Source organism: Leucoraja erinacea, unplaced genomic scaffold (genome assembly GCF_028641065.1).
Source record: "Leucoraja erinacea ecotype New England unplaced genomic scaffold, Leri_hhj_1 Leri_400S, whole genome shotgun sequence".
Taxonomy (NCBI): Eukaryota; Metazoa; Chordata; class Chondrichthyes; order Rajiformes; family Rajidae; genus Leucoraja; species Leucoraja erinaceus.
In genome coordinates this window covers 1-16,435 of record NW_026576301.1, presented here as the reverse complement: position 1 = coordinate 16,435, position 16,435 = coordinate 1, and the positions used below count along the sequence as shown (strand labels likewise).

The 16,435-nt window shown below is 45.3% G+C and overlaps 1 long non-coding RNA gene across 1 annotated transcript; it reads left to right on the top strand.

Moving 5' to 3' along the window:
- Positions 1 to 7,729: 7,729 nt before the first annotated feature.
- Positions 7,730 to 11,029, top strand: LOC129693719 (uncharacterized). Its single transcript, XR_008722904.1, has 2 exons — positions 7,730 to 10,021; positions 10,061 to 11,029. It is a non-coding gene; the product is annotated as an uncharacterized LOC129693719 (long non-coding RNA).
- Positions 11,030 to 16,435: the final 5,406 nt, after the last annotated feature.

Below are 16,435 nucleotides of genomic sequence, written 5' to 3'. Positions count from 1 at the left end.
ATAGACAATAGGTGCAGGAGTAGGCCATTCCGCCCTTCAAGCCAGCACCGCCATTCAATGTGATCATGGCTGATCATCCCCAATCAGTATCCCATTCCTGCCTTCTCCCCACATCCCCTGACTCCGCTATCTTCAGGAGATCTATCTAGCTCTCTCTTGAAAGTATCCAGAGAGCCGGCCTCCATCGCCCTCTGAGGCAGAGAATTCCACAGACTCACAACTCGCTGTACTGGGTATGTGGACAGGAACTGTAGTTGGACAGGGTACATGGACAGGAAAGGTTCAACAGGATATGGACCTAACCCGGGCAAATGGGACTGGCTTGGTACCAATGAGTTCCTGCACTGCTTTCCTCCAGCACTCCACGACATTGAGGATCTGGGGGATTTGTCTGTGTGGCATTCTCAGTTTTATAACTTAGAGTAAAGCTAACTGGGCAGATGATTATCACATGTACGTAGAGATTTGTGGGGTTGCTCTGCGTCTCTGTGCAATAAGTGGAATGTAAGTAGCAGGTTAGTGGGTTAACAGTGCAGAGAGATGTAATTCTATGCCCAACAAATATTTGCTAAGCAAACATGAGAAATTACACCCATGTTTGTTAAACACGGTTGTTGGAAACTGGGTGAGATAATAAATGGTATGTGTAGGAAGGAACTGCAGATGCCGGTTTAAACCGAAGATAGACACAAAAAGTTGGAGTAACTCAGTGGGACAGACAGCATCTCTCAGACTGAAGAAGGGTTTCGACCCAAAACGTCACCCAATCCTTCTCTCCAGAGATACTGCCTCTCCCGCTGAGTTATTCCAGCTTTTAATGTCTATAAATGGTGTATAAATGTTATGTCCCGGGGATCTGTGACATGGTAGTGTTGTAATCTTTAGCGTAAAACATAGTATTGGAGGAACTCAGTGTCAGGCAGCGTGTGTGGAGGGAATAGCCAGATGGCCACCACAATAGACAATAGGTGCAAGAGGAGGCCATTCGGCCCTTCGAGCCAGCACCGCCATTCAATGTGATCATGGCTGATTATCCACAATCAGTACCCCGTTCCTGCCTTCTCCCCATATCCCCTGACTCCGCTACCTTCAAGTCCTATCCTGCTATTTCTTGAAAGTTTCCAGAGAACCGGCCTCCACCGCCCTCTGAGGCAGAGAATTCCACAGACTCACAACTCTCTGGGTGAATAAATGTTTCCTTATCTCCGTTCTAAATGGCTTACCACTTATTCTTAAACTGTGGCCCCTGGTTCTGGACTCCCCCATCATCGGGAACATGTTTCCTTCCGCTAGCGTGCCCAAACCCTTAATAATCTTATATGTTTCAATAAGATACCCTCTCATCCTTCTAAACTCCAGAGTATACTCATGGCAGCTTTACCCAAAATCCTCCTTGACCACTTCTGTGAGGGAAATTTGCAAGGCAGACAGGGCTGGGCATTTTACTGAATATTGATATTTACTGAATTTGGTGCGTAGTCAATATTAATTAGTGTATGATGATAAGTACAAAGTGGATTAGGCAGCATCTCTGGAACAAAAGGATGAGTGAGGTTTCAGGTCGGGACCCTTCTTCGGACTCAGTGCTGCCCCTTCCCGCTGAGTTACTCCAGCACTTTGTGTAAACATTCGCTATAAACCAGCATCAGCAGTTCCTTTCTACACACTAATCATGGCCTACCAAGTCTTAATGCACTGCCTCCCTGTTGCCATTTCACAATTACTGTGAGGGTCACAAAGGGCAGATCAGTCAGCCAGCAATGAGACTATAGGCCTGAGGCTCCATGCTGGCCCGGGGAGGGAGAGGAAAGGATAAAGAGGAGGGGGAGGACTGAGTCGGTGGAGACTTCGGACGCGAGGAGCAAGGGCCGGCAGGATGGAGACCTGGAGTAATGCATCCAACGCCTTCAAGGTTAGCTTTCATTGCAAAAGGATTTGAGTATAGGAGCCGAGAGGTTCTACTGCAGTTGTACAGGGTCTTGGTGAGACCTCACCTGGAGTATTGAGTACAGTTTTGGTCTCCAAATCTGAGGAAGGACATTATTGCCATAGAGGGAGTGCAGAGACGGTTCACCAGACTGATTCCTGGGATGTCAGGACTGTCTTATGAAGAAAGACTGGATAGACTTGGTTTATACTCTCTAGAATTTAGAAGATTGAGAGGGGATCTTATAGAAACTTACAAAATTCTTAAGGGGTTGGACAGGCTAGATGCAGGAAGATTGTTCCCGATGTTGGGGAAGTCCAAGACAAGGGGTCACAGCTTAAGGATAAAGGGGAAATCCTTTAAAACCGAGATGAGAAGAACTTTTTTCACGCAGAGAGTGGTGAATCTCTGGAACTCTCTGCCACAGAGGGTAGTTGAGGCCAGTTCATTGGCTATATTTAAGAGGGAGTTAGATGTGGCCCTTCTGGCTAAGGGGATCAGGGGGTATGGAGAGAAGGCAGGTACGGGATACTGAGTTGGATGATCAGCCATGATCATATTGAATGGCGGTGCAGGCTCGAAGGGCCGAATGGCCTACTCCTGCACCTAATTTCTATGTTTCTATGTTTCTAAGGTTGGCTGCAGGAAGCGCCCTGGGACCCAAAAGATGGCGGGGCAAGGAGAGGGATGTCAGTTCACGGACCAAACTGGTTGAAGGTGACACAGGAAGGCACTGCAGAGCCTGGGATTTGCCTGGATTGGGAACTGCTTCGGTAGACAGAGCCTGCTTGCGGACCAGACTTTGGAAATAGCGCTAAAACATGACGGGGGCTGCATGTGTAAATATGCAAAAATAATTTCACTCTGCAGTTGCACATGTGACATAGAAAGTACCATTGAGTGGGTGTAGGGCGCAGATTTACATTGCTGGTAACATCAGTGCATTGTTATGGTAATAACAGTCAACCCAATGGCATGAATATTTGAAGGCACTGGGCCTGTACTCGCTGGAGTTTAGAGGGATAAGAGGGGACATAATTGAAACTTATCGAATAGTGAAAGAGTGGATGTGGAAAGGATGTTTCCACTTGTGGGAGAGTCTCAGAAGCCTCAGAATCAAAGGGCGTTTCTTTAGGAAGTAGATGGGGAGGAATTTCTTTGGTTAGAGGGTGTTAAATCTGTGGACATTTTTACCACAGAAGCCACTAGAGGCCAAGTCAATGGACATTTTTTAAGGCAGAGATAGATCTCCTTGATTAGGATGGATGTCAGGGGTTATGGGGAAAAGGCAGAAGAATGGGGTTAGGAGGGAGAGATAGATCAGCCATGATTGAATGGTGGAGTAGTCTTGATGGGCCAAATGGCCTTATTCTGCTCCTATCCACTACAACCTTATGAACTTTTGATACCCAGTGAATTAATTGAATGGGTTGAAGTTGCTTCACTGCTGCCCAGGGATTTGAATTCATGTGATCAAATGTTTATGAAGTGTGAATGTGTACAGGATGTGTGGTTCCCTCATGAAGTGAGTTTAGGTTGTGTTGTGTTCTTGTGTTCATGGACCTGACGTCGCCCGCTGACGATTTGACAGTCAGTTTCCATGCAGGTTTGTTTTGGGACTAGGATAAATATTTTATTTAATCTACCAAAAAAAAGCTTTTCACTGCACACGTGAAAATAAGAAACTAATCTAAACTAATTCCACGTATCTCCATTATGTTTTGTCTTCTTTGCATTTCATTGGTGCACACAGATCTCTAATATGTATGTAGCAATGGATGAATTTGTGTCAATGTTACCTGGCTTAATGATGCCAAACATTTTTCTCAAAGGTACGTTCAACAAAAACGGGTGATGGAATTTTTCAACCGGCAGAGCTCCTTCTGCTACCAACAATGTATGTTCCCCACATCCAACCCTGCGAATATTAGATAGTTAGTTTTAATTTTAATGTCAACACCTTTGTGAATTATTCCACAAAATCGTGCAGGGTTTCAATAAAGAATACATCCTACCTTCGCTTGTGACCAGCTTCTGCCTGAAATAAATACAACACAAAATCTCAATTGATTGAGACAACCTTCCACATTCCAACAGCAGAATCCCCCCTCCCCACCACTCAACCCACCATCCTCCCACCTTTTAGTTAGGTTTAGTTTAGAGATACAGCGCGGAAACAGGCCCTTCGGCCCACCGAGTCCGCGCCGACCAGCGAGCCCCGCACACTTTAACACTATCATACACCGACTAGAGACAATGTTTACATTTCCAAGCCAATTAACCTACAAACCTGTACGTCATTGTAGTGTGGGAGGAAACCGAATATCTCGGAGAAAACGCACGCAGGTCACAGGGAGAACGTACAAACTCCATAAAGACAGCTCCCATAGTTGGGATCGAACCCGGGTCTCCTGCGCTGCATTCGCTGTAAGGCAGGAACTCCACCGCTGCGCCACCGTAATCGCCCTCTCCAAATCGTTTGCCAATCTGCCGGAAATCCCCAACTATTAGGGCGGTGGACACACTGATAGCAAGAAGAAAGTTCAGTAAAGATGTCCGAGATGTTCAGAGGCCCGAGAGTCATCGGAGCGGTCGCGGAGGGAGGGGCTACACCCGAGCGTTAGGATTTAAACTCGAGCGTGGGGCTTGCTTCTTACAGAGGCCTGAGAGCGGTTGGAGCGGTTGCAGAGGGAGGAACAGAACCCAAATCTGCAACGTACCATTCACATTTCAAAACAAGTGGGCTTGAGGAAGCCGCTGATTGGTGGAAGCAGACAAGAGTGAGCAGCTGATTTCTTCCAGCAGTTTGTATTGTATTGTATTGTACTTTATAACCATATAACCATATAACAATTACAGCACGGAAACAGGCCATCTCGACCCTTCTAGTCCGTGCCGAACACATAATCTCCCCTAGTCCCATATACCTGCGCTCAGACCATAACCTTCCATTCCCTTCCCGTCCATATAACTATCCAATTTATTTTTAAATGATAAAAACGAACCTGCCTCCACCACCTTCACTGGAAGCTCATTCCACACAGCCACCACTCTCTGAGTAAAGAAGTTCCCCCTCATGTTACCCCTAAACTTCAGTCCCTTAATTCTCAAGTCATGTCCCCTTGTTTGAATCTTCCCTACTCTCAGTGGGAAAAGCTTTTCCACGTCAACTCTGTCTATCCCTCTCATCATTTTAAAAACCTCTATCAAGTCCACCCTTAACCTTCTGCGCTCCAAAGAATAAAGCCCTAACTTGTTCAACCTTTCTCTGTAACTTAGTTGCTGAAACCCAGGCAACATTTTAGTAAATCTCCTCTGTACTCTCTCTATTTTGTTGACATCCTTCCTATAATTAGGCGACCAAAATTGTACACCATACTCCAGAATTGGCCTCACCAATGCCTTGTACAATTTTAACATTACATGTACTTTGTATTGTATCCAGGGTAAGAGGGGAGTATTAGTGCCAGGGCAGTTTACTGTTCTATTAACAATGGCTGGGAAAGAGAACTCCACATTTCTTTATAGAGAAATGGGAGAGCATTCTTCAATTAGTTAATACCTCTTCAATGTGTGCAAGACACGCTTTGATACAATTCAAGGTGTGTTCACAGAGCTCATATGTAAAAACATAAGTTAGCTCGTTTTTATGGTCATATAAATCTTACCTGTGACAGATGTAACTCTGAAGTGGCCTCACTGACCCATATGGTTTGGTCCTGCCCTCTTTTGGAAAAATATTTTTGAAACGGATGGGGGTGACAGGCTGCCAGGGGGTAGCGACAGCGGACGGGCCTCCAGCACAGAGACCGGCCCTGTTGCTCCTGAAGGTAGGGACAAAAAGAAGAGGGCAATAGTAATTGGGGACTCTATTGTTAGGGGGTCGGATAGGCGATTCTGTGGACGCAGTCGGGAGACCCGGATGGTAGTCTGCCTCCCTGGTGCCAAGGTCTCGGACGTGTCTCAACGCGTCCAAGATATCCTGAAATCAGAGGGAGAGGAGCCTGAGGTCGTGGTACATATAGGTACCAATGACATAGGTAAAAAAAGGGAAGAGGTCCTGAAGGGAGGATTTAGGGAGTTGGGAGGAGAGTTAAGGAAAAGGACCAACAAGGTAACAATCTCAGGATTACTGCCTGTGCCACGCGACAGTGAGAGTAGGAATGGAGCGAGGTGGAGGATAAATGCGTGGCTGAAAGACTGGTGCAGAGGGCAGGGATTCAAGTTTCTGGATCATTGGGACTTCTTTTGGGGAAGGTGGGACCTGTACAGAAAGGATGGGTTGCACTTGAACCCGAGGAGGACCAATATCCTGGCGGGGAAATTTGCAAAGGCTACTGGGGAGACTTTAAACTAGAATGGTTGGGGCGAGGGACTCAAATAGCGAAAGCTAGTAGACAGAATGGGAGGCAAGAAGCAGAAAAGGGAAGCACTCGGGCACAAGAGGAGAAAGAAAAAAAAAGGAAATAAACAGAGAATAAGAGGCGGGGGGTTTCTTAAATGTGCATATTTTAATGCTAGGAGCATTGTAAGAAAGGTGGATGAGCTTAGAGTCTGGATAAACACCTGGAAGTATGATGTTGTGGTGATCAGTGAAACATGGTTGCAGGAGGGCTGTGATTGGAAACTAAATATTCCAGGATTTCGTTGCTTCAGGTGTGATAGAATTGGAGGGGCAAGAGGTGGAGGTGTTGCATTACTAGTCAGGGAAGATATTACAGCAGTGCTTTGGCAGGATAGATTGGAGGGCTCATCTAGGGAGGCTATTTGGGTGGAACTGAGCAGTGGGAAATGGGTAGCAACACTTATAGGGGTGTATTATAGACCGCCAAATAGGGATCGAGAATTGGAAGTATTGTATTGTATTCAAATTTATTGTCATTGTCTCAATTGAGACAACGAAATGAATTTCCCTTACAGGCAGTATCATTAAAAAAAAAAAAAAAAAAAAAAAAAAAAATCACAAAGAAATAATAAAAATAAATAATAAATAAATAATAAAACATATTAAAAATAAAATTGAAATTGAATTAAAAAATTTTAAAAAGCACAACACAGAAGGTCCACGACACAACATAACATATATGGCACCAAGGTGAGGAAGGCACCATAGTCCAGCCAGCCTCCCCTCCGTGTTCATCCGTGGTCTGGGCCTTCCGAGCACCCGCAGTCGCCGCCCCGGGTGGCCCGATGTTCAGGCCCTCACGCCGGGCTGGTGGAATGCCGACGCCGAACCCCGACGGTGAGCATCTTCCTCCTCAGCGGCCCGGACCTTCTGATCAGCCGCCTCCCGCTGCCGGAGTCTGCAGCTCCTGAGTCCACAGGCCGAGCCGGGCAGAGTCACAGGACCCCGCGTAGTTAGTCAGCGCTGCCCGCGTTGGGAGCTCCGCAAACCGCAGCTCCATGGTGTTGGTGAAGCAGGTCCAGCACTCCGGGCTCCAGACGGCGACCCCCGGTAAGGCATCGCCAGCCCCGCGATGTTCCAGCGCTGTCCCGCCGCTGCTGGAGCTCCAGTCGATCCCAGCAGGAAAGGCCGCGCCAATCCAGGTAGGTAGGCCGCTGTTGGGGGGAGGGGGGGGGGGGCGAGGACGCGACTCGAATAATAGTCGTGTCCTCACCAGGAAGCGGCTGAAGGACGGTATCCCCCGCACCGTGCCCTCTTCCCCCACATAAAAACACCAAAAAAACACAAAAAAATACACTTTTACATAACTAAATAAACAAAAAAAACCAGAAAGATACCGGGCTGTAGGTGGAGGCTGCTGGCACCAGCGCCACCGGAAGTACAATATGTAAGGAGATAGCAGATATTAGTAGTAAGCACAATGTAGTGATTGTGGGAGATTTCAACTTTCCACACATAGACTGGGAAACACATTCTGTAAATGGGCTGGATGGGTTGGAGTTTGTAAAATGTGTGCAGGATAGTTTTTTTGCAGCAATACATAGAGGTACCTACTAGAGGAGGAGCAGTGTTGGACCTCCTGTTAGGAAATGAGATGGGTCAGGTGGCGGAGGTATGCGTTGGGGAACACTTCGGGTCCAGTGATCACAATACCATTAGTTTCAATATAATTATGGAGAGGGTCAGAACTGGACCTAGGGTTGAGATTTGTGATTGGAGAAAGGCTAACTTTGATGAGATGAGAGATGATTTAAAAGGAGTGAACTGGGACATTTTGTTTTATGGGAAGGATGTAGAAGAGAAATGGAGGACATTTAAAGGGGAAATTTTAAGAGTATAGAATCTTTATGTTCCTGTTCGGTTGAAAGGAAACAGTAAAAATTGGAAAGAGCCCTGGTTTTCAAGGGAAATTGGACATCTTGTTCGGAAAAAGAGGGAGATCTACAATAATTATAGGCAGCATGAAGTAAATGAGGTGCTTGAGGAGTATAAGGAGTGTAAAAAGAATCTTAAGAAAGTAATTAGAAAAGCTAAAAGAAGACATGAGGTTGCTTTGGCAAGTAAATCCAAAGAGTTTCTACAGCTATATTAATAGCAAAAGGATAACGAGGGGTAAAATTGGTCCATTGGAGAGACAGAGTGGACAGCTATCTGCAGAGCCAAAAGAGATGGGGGAGATATTGAACAATTTCTTTTCTTCGGTATTCACCAAGGAGAAGGATATTGAATTATGTGAGGTAAGGGAAACTAGTAGAGTAGCTATGGATGCTATGAGATTCAAAGTAAAAGAAGTACTGCCACTTTTGAAAAATATAAAAGTGGATGAGTCTCCAGGTCCTGACAGGATATTCCCTAGGACATTGAGGGAAGTTAGTGTAGAAATAGCCGGGGCTATGACAGAAATATTTCAAATGTCATTGAAACGGGAATAGTCCCCGAGGATTGGCGTACTGCGCATGTTGTTCCATTGTTTAAAAAGGGTTCTAAGAGTAAACCTAGCAATTATAGGCCTGTTAGTTTGACCAGCGGTGGGCAAATTAATGGAAAAGATACTTAGGGATAATATATATAAGCATCTGGATAAACAGGGACTGATTAGGAACAGTCAGCATGGATTTGTGCCTGGAAGGTCATGTTTGACTAATCTTCTTGAATTTTTTGAAGAGGTTACTAGGGAAATTGACAAGGGTAAAGCAGTGGATGTTGTCTATATGGACTTTAGTAAGGCCTTTGACAAGGTTCCTCATGGAAGGTTGGTTAAGAAGGTTCAACTGTTGGGTATAAATGCAGGAGTAGCAAGATGGATTCAACAGTGGCTGAATGGGAGAAGCCAGAGGGTAATGGTGGATGGTTGTTTGTCGGGTTGGAGGCAGGTGACTAGTGGTTGCCTCAGGGATCTGTGTTGGGTCCTTTGTTGTTTGTCATGTACATCAATGATCTGGATGAATGTGTGGTAAATTGGATTAGTAAGTATGCAGATGATACCAAGATAGGGGGTGTTGTGGATAATGAAGAGGATTTCCAAAGTCTACAGAGTGATTTAGGCCATTTGGAAGAATGGGCTAAAAGATGGCAGATGGAGTTTAATGCAGATAAATGTGAGGTGCTACACCTTGGCAGGCCAAATCAAAATAGGACGTACATGGTAAATGGTAGGGAATTGAAGAATACAGTTGAACAGAGGGATCTGGGAATAACTGTGCATAGTTCCTTGAAGGTGGAATCTCATATAGAAAGCTTTTGGTATGCTAGCCTTTATAAATCAGAGCATTGAGTATAGAAGCTGGGATGTAATGTTAAAATTGTACAAGGCATTGGTGAGACCAAATCTGGAGTATGGTGTACAATTTTGGTCGCCCAATTATAGGAAGGATGTCAACAAAATAGAGAGAGTACAGAGGAGATTTACTAGAATGTTGCCTGGGTTTCAACAACTAATTTACAGAGAAAGGTTGAATAAGTTAGGTCTTTATACTCTGGTGCGCAGAAGTTTAAGGGGGGACTTGATAGAGGTCTTTAAAATGATGAGAGGGATAGACAGAGTTGATGTAGATCAGCTTTTCCCTTTGAGAATAGGGAAGATTCAAACAAGAGGACATGACTTCAGAATTAAGGGACAGAAGTTTAGGGGTAACATGAGGGGGAACTTCTTTACTCAGAGAGTGGTAGCGGTGTGGAATGAGCTTACAGTGGAAGTGGTGGCCCAGCCCTGGCAAAGGAGCATAAAGGTGGAAGTGGTGGAGGCAGGTTCGTTGGTATCATTTATAAATAAATTGGATAGGCATATGGATGAGAAGGGAATGGAGGGTTATGGTATGAGTGCAGGCAGGTGGGACTAAGGGAAAAATTGTTCGGCACGGACTTGTAGGGCCGAGATGGCCTGTTTCCGTGCTGTAATTGTTATATGGTTGTTATATGGTTATACGATTTCTGTAGTATTAGGTATAGATTTACAACCTCGTCCTATTACTGCAATTTTTGGGCTACCAATGTTAGATTCTATTCTTTTGTCCCGCTCCACCCATCGGTTAATTGCTTTTACCACATTAATCGCCAGAAGATCTATTCTATTTTAATGGAAAGACTCCAACCCTCCGACTACACTCCAGTGGTATTCGGAAACGATATAATATTTAAATTTAGAAAAAAAATCAGGAGTGACATTGTTGAACCCTTGGTTAAATTTGATAAAACCTGGGGAAAATTTATTGAGCACTTTCATACAACATAAATTGCTCCCTCTTTAACAGTTATTAAAATTATTTTACCTCTATAGTGTGGAACGGACTTGACGACAAACAAACATAAATTGTTGAAATTCTCAGTTCAGATTCGGTTTTGCTTTGCTTTGTTTTTTTATTTATTTTATTTTTATTCTTATTTTATTGTTATAATTTATTTTTCTTTAGTTTAGGAGGGTTTTGTTTTTTCCTTTTTTCTTTTTCTTTTTGTCTTTTTATCTTTGTGTTTTTTTTAATATTTATATGTTTCCTTTTAATGATTGAACTATATTTACATAGAGACCGGGAGTCTATATTCATTGTGTATTTTGACACTGGTCTCATATTAGGTTATACCTGTTATTAATGTAATCCTGATCCCTAAGTATCAATATCATTGTTATGTTTATCATTATTCTTTTTGCTGTTTTTTCATGTTTTATTTTGTGGGTTTTTGGGGGGAAAAAACTATCAAAAGATTTAAAAAAAAAGAAAGGAACATTCACAGACAGAGTTTAAAAGCAAGCGTTTCTGTCCACACCGACTTGGGTTTATTTCAATTGGAGTATTAGAAGCATCAAGCACATCATTCGAATAAACACAATCTTTCTATTCGGTTCTTATGAATGTTACTGGTCCTGTGAATTATCCAACAACAACAACAGGGTACTAAATATATATGTTTTATTCATCTACTGACCAACAATATTGTAAGTGGATTTGATTTCAATGAACCAACCCCTTTTACATGTTTTTCTCTCTGATTATCTACCTGTTTCTTCCCTTTTTTCACCCAATCCATCAGGTGAAATTTTACTCGACGCCCTCAGCCCAAGAGAGGGAAATAGTCATGAGTTGTTAATAGGGGGGTTGCACGTAAGGTCACTGGGTCATAGGGCTTGACGCACGGAGCCGCCAAATCCATCTGGAGGACATCCGTAACTTCCGGTATATGTTATTAATGTAAGAAACGCGTACTTTCATCTGGGCTGCCAACTCTCACGCTTTGAGCGTGAGACTCACGCCCTCAAGCAAACTCTCACGCCCTCACGCTCATCAGAAATTTCTCACGCTCAGTGGTGAGAAATTTTGTGATCAACGAAAATGTCAAAACTCGGATACACTGCATGGTCCGCTGGTGTTGGAGAGCAGAGGCTGCGGGAGGGATGGGAGAAGAACCAGAGAGGGAAGGGGAGCGAGTGAGAGGGGGAGACAGGGGAGAGAGAGGGAGTGAGCGGAGAGAGAGAGGGAGGGAGGAGAAGGGAAAGAGGGGGAGGGGAGAGATAGAGGGGGAGAGAGAGAGAGAGGGGGGGGTGAGAGGAGAGAGAGCTGAAGAGAGGGGGGAGAGAGAGAGAGAGTCTCTGTGTCGAATTTGCCCAGGTGACCGGCATGGATCAGGCTGCGGCTCGGTGCATCCTGGAGGACAACCAGTGCCTGCTGGAAGTAAGTACCAAGCACTGGGTAGAAACGGTGGAAGGTAGTGAACTTCAAATGGGGGTGGTTGGAGAAAGCACTCTGCTTGCCTGCTAGATTTTCACTTACTGTAACTGCAGGAAAAATGTTCCCGATGTTGGGGGCATTCAGAACCATGGGTCACAATTTAAGAATAAAGGGGGGGGGGGTTGCAGTTAGGACGGAGATGAGGCCAAACTTTCTTCACGTAGAGATTTGTGAATCTGTGGAATTCTCTGCCACAGGAGGCAGTGCAGGCCAATTCACTGGATGTTTTCAAGAGAGAGTTACATTTATTTCTTGGGGCTAACGACATCAAGGGATATGGGGAAAAACAGGAAAGAGGTACTGATTTTAGATGAATAGCCATGATCATATTGAATGGCAATGCTGGCTCGAAGGGCCGAATGGCCTATTCCTGCACCTATTTTCTATGTTTCTATGCTTGAGTATATGGCAATAAAACTCGATCACTTGATTTTACTTCAGAGTCACGTGAGTGACTACGTGAAGAGCCTGCTCAGCCGCATGCGCATTGTGTTCAGCAGTGCAACAGCGGCCACATCGGGAGTCAGGCGCTCCCGCTACAGGGTGAAAGAACGGACCGTCAGGTAAGCTGAGGTCGGGTTTTCTTTCACAGGAGGAGCCTTCTGCTTTCAGGCAGAGAAGAAAAGCTCTTGGACAAACCGGTCCCCCGCTCGACTCCACGGAGGAGCGTTCCATCTGGGGGTTGGGGGCAGCAACAAGGCGGTAGGACCACTTACCGCGCGCTCCGCTATTTCCCGACACGGTGCCGAGCCCAGCCCGCTAGCGCCTGAGCAGCGGGCTGGATGTAAAGCCACGGAAGAGGCGTCCGGCCGGTGGCTTCCGACTTGTCGGACGGGGACGTCTCTCCACCCGCCCGGGGGAGAGACAGCCATTTGAGCCGCATGGAGCAGCTGCTGGAGCAGGAGCTCCAGCGAGACGCGCTTTGTCAGGGGCGCTCTCACAGGGGAAGTTCAGGCACTCCCTCCACAGTGTCTTGTGCACTGCCCATTGCTTCCTCCTTACGTGAGGGTAGCTTTGGTGACCAAGACTGGGCTGGTCAAGAAGAGGGGATGATGGCTGAAGATCTCGGGAGTATGCAAGGGGTGCAGGAAGAGCTCTTAGGTGTGGTTGACCGCTACGTGGCAACCCCACGTGCAGGAGGCCGTTAAACCAGCGGCCAGCATTAACCACCTCTCCAACAGGACCCTACAGGAGAGGTGGTCAATAAGGCCTTAGAAAACTGCAGCCGATCCTCAGGCTCCTGACGACAGCCATCACATCGTTTGCTCGTTCCGTGGACAAATACGGAGATGACCACAACCTTCGTAAACAAATCATAAAACCTGCCATAAAATCCTACACTGCGGGGTTGTGGATACCCCAGCCACTGAGCCAGACCCACTGCTCTTTGGCAAAAACCTCACAAAGCATATGAAGGATATGGAAGAGGCCTTAAAAAACTTTCGGACGAGCAAACCAAAAACAATAATTCCTAAGCAGCAGCACCCCATCACGTCCATCAGTCGACGTCTACCATATGGGACTGGTGTAAAGCTCGGGGTCCGCATTCTATCCCCGGAAGTCTTCTTTAGACCAGGGCCCAGAGTGAACCCCATGGAAAATGCGCCACCCCCCAACATCACCGCCACGTCAGACAACGTGCGAGACTCGTTGGACCGGCAGGAAACAGAAGAATACCCATAACCATGGAGGTAGGTGGGTCTGGTTCCTACCAGCATATAGAGTAATACTGACACATGGGAGTCTATCACGAGTGATCAGTATATACTCAATGGCATTAGTGGATACAAAATACAATTCATACTAGAAAAATTGCCTCCAGTTCAACATTCACCCCAGAGGGTATTTCCCCTCTCCGTTAAAGAAACAAGAGGGACAAGCTGAACTGGTGAGAATAATTACAAAGGTATCATGGGCAAACATGAACCCTTGGAATTCATATCAAATATTCATCACTAAACCCAAAAAAGATGGTGGATGTCGCATCATCATTGACAACTTCACTAAATATGTTTGTTAAGTATATACATTTCAAAATGGAAATGGTTGTTACTGCCAAACAACTAATTTCCAAAGGATACTTCATGGCAAGCATTCATCTTAAAGATGTTTACTATTCAGTACCATTCACACGGATCATCGCAGATACCTACAATTTACCTGGATGGGGCAGCTATGGCAGTTTTAAAGCGTTACCCAATGGGTTCATATCAACCCAAGATCATTCACCAAGATACTAAAACCAGCTCTGGCAATAGTCAGAAGACAAAAACATATTGTCATGGCATATCTTGATGATATCTTAAATAATAGGCAAGACCATGAAATTGACTATGTTAGCTGTATCAGCTACCAAACAGTTATTCAAAACCCTGGGATTGTCTTACATCCAGATAAGTCTAAGTTGAAGCCATTTACAATCATGGACTACTTGGGCTTCACAATTAATTCAGTCTACGTGACTGTAACATTGCCAAGAGACAAAACAGTTGAATTGGCACAATCATGCAACAATTTAATGGTTAACAAATTACCAACTATTCGACAAGTAACAGAGTAATTGGGAAAATGGTAGCAGCATTTCCGGCTACACAATTCGGACCTTTGCACTGTCAAAACTTACAAAGAGCAAAGGTACAGGCACCAAAACAACATACAGGTCATTATGATCGTGTCATAAAGTTACCCACTGAAGCAATATCAGAACTACAGTGGTGGGCAAAAAATGTTTGGCATAGTTTCAGCCCTATTATCATCACTGACCTTACGTTAGTTATCCAAACAGATGCCAGTGCTCAAGGCTGGGGAGCAATTAACTCTATATCCAGCACAGGTGGTAGATGGACTAACCCAGAGTCATCATTACCACTTACACTGGGCATTAATTATCTAGAGATGTTGGGTGACATTTATGGTTTAAAAGCATATGCACAAATATGCATCACTTGCATGTACGGTTACAAATAGATAATACTACGGTGGTGGCCTACATTAACCATGTGGGCGGCATAAAATCGGTATCATGCGACAAGTTGGTTAACACAATTTGGCAATGGTGTGTCGAAAGACATATTTGGCTGTCAGCAACTTACCTGCCAGGTAAGCTAAATACAGTGGCAGACACCAGGTCACGTAAATTTATTGACAACATCGAATGGATGTTAAACCCCCAAAAATTTGCAAAAGTTATCAAGCAATATGGCACGCCAGATATCGATTTATTTGCATCAAGGCTAAATCACCAGGTACCTATGTATGTCGCTTGGGAACCAGACCCTGAGGCAGCAGCGGTAGATGCATTCATGCTGGATTGGGGAAATTCTTCTTCTATGCATTTCCTCCCTTCTGCCTCATCAGTCGGGGACTACGCACAATACAAATGGACTCTGCTTCAGGTATTTTGATAGTACCCGACTGGCCTACACAGCCATGGTTCCCAATACTCCATGACATGGTTGTTGAAACTCCGATGGTATTCCCCAGTGACCCAGAGTTATTAACACACAGTGTCGGGCACAAGCCACCTGTGCCATTAAAAAATCATACTCCTGGGTTGCAGATTCTGCACAAACCACTTATGGGACTGGGATTATCATAACAAACCGTCGACACCATGTCAGCATCCCTCCGAACATCCACTAAAAAACAGCACTTGTCCAGCATCAAAAAATGGGAGAAGTACTGCTTGGATACAGGGACCACCTACTCAACCGCTACAGTTACCAACGTACTGGAATTCCTGGCGAACCTTCACCACGATGAAGGACTCGGCTACAGAGCCATCAACACAGCTAGAAGTGCACTGCCTGTCTATTTAAAACCAGCTCCAGGACAACAGGCCATGGGGTCCCACCCGCTGGTGGTCAAATTAATGAAGGGTATTTACACCCTAGACCAAGGTACACCCATATATGGGATGTCAGTGTGGTCCTGACATACCTCAGGGGATGGCCACCAGCCAGATCCCTCAACCTGGAACAATCTACGCTCAAAACACTCATGTTGATGGCATTTGTATCTGCACAGAGGGTCCAGTCACTACACCTATTGCAACTGGACACCATGCTCACAGCTCCAGACCAGATCTCTGTCATTATCCAGGGACTGATCAAACAGAGCAGACCAGGAACACCTAATCCAGTTGTGGAATTCCAGGCTTACCCACCAGAACCACGGTTATGTGCCATGACCCACCTACTATCCTACATAGACACAACCAAAAATATTCGAGGGAGATGAAAAACCTTGTGGGTCAGTCATAAAAAACCTTATGGTCGGGTGATGAGCCAAACCATTGCGAGATGGCTCAAGCAGGTGCTAAAAGCTGCTGGGATAAACACTAACATGTACAAATCTCATTCCACCAGGGCAGCATCCACGTCG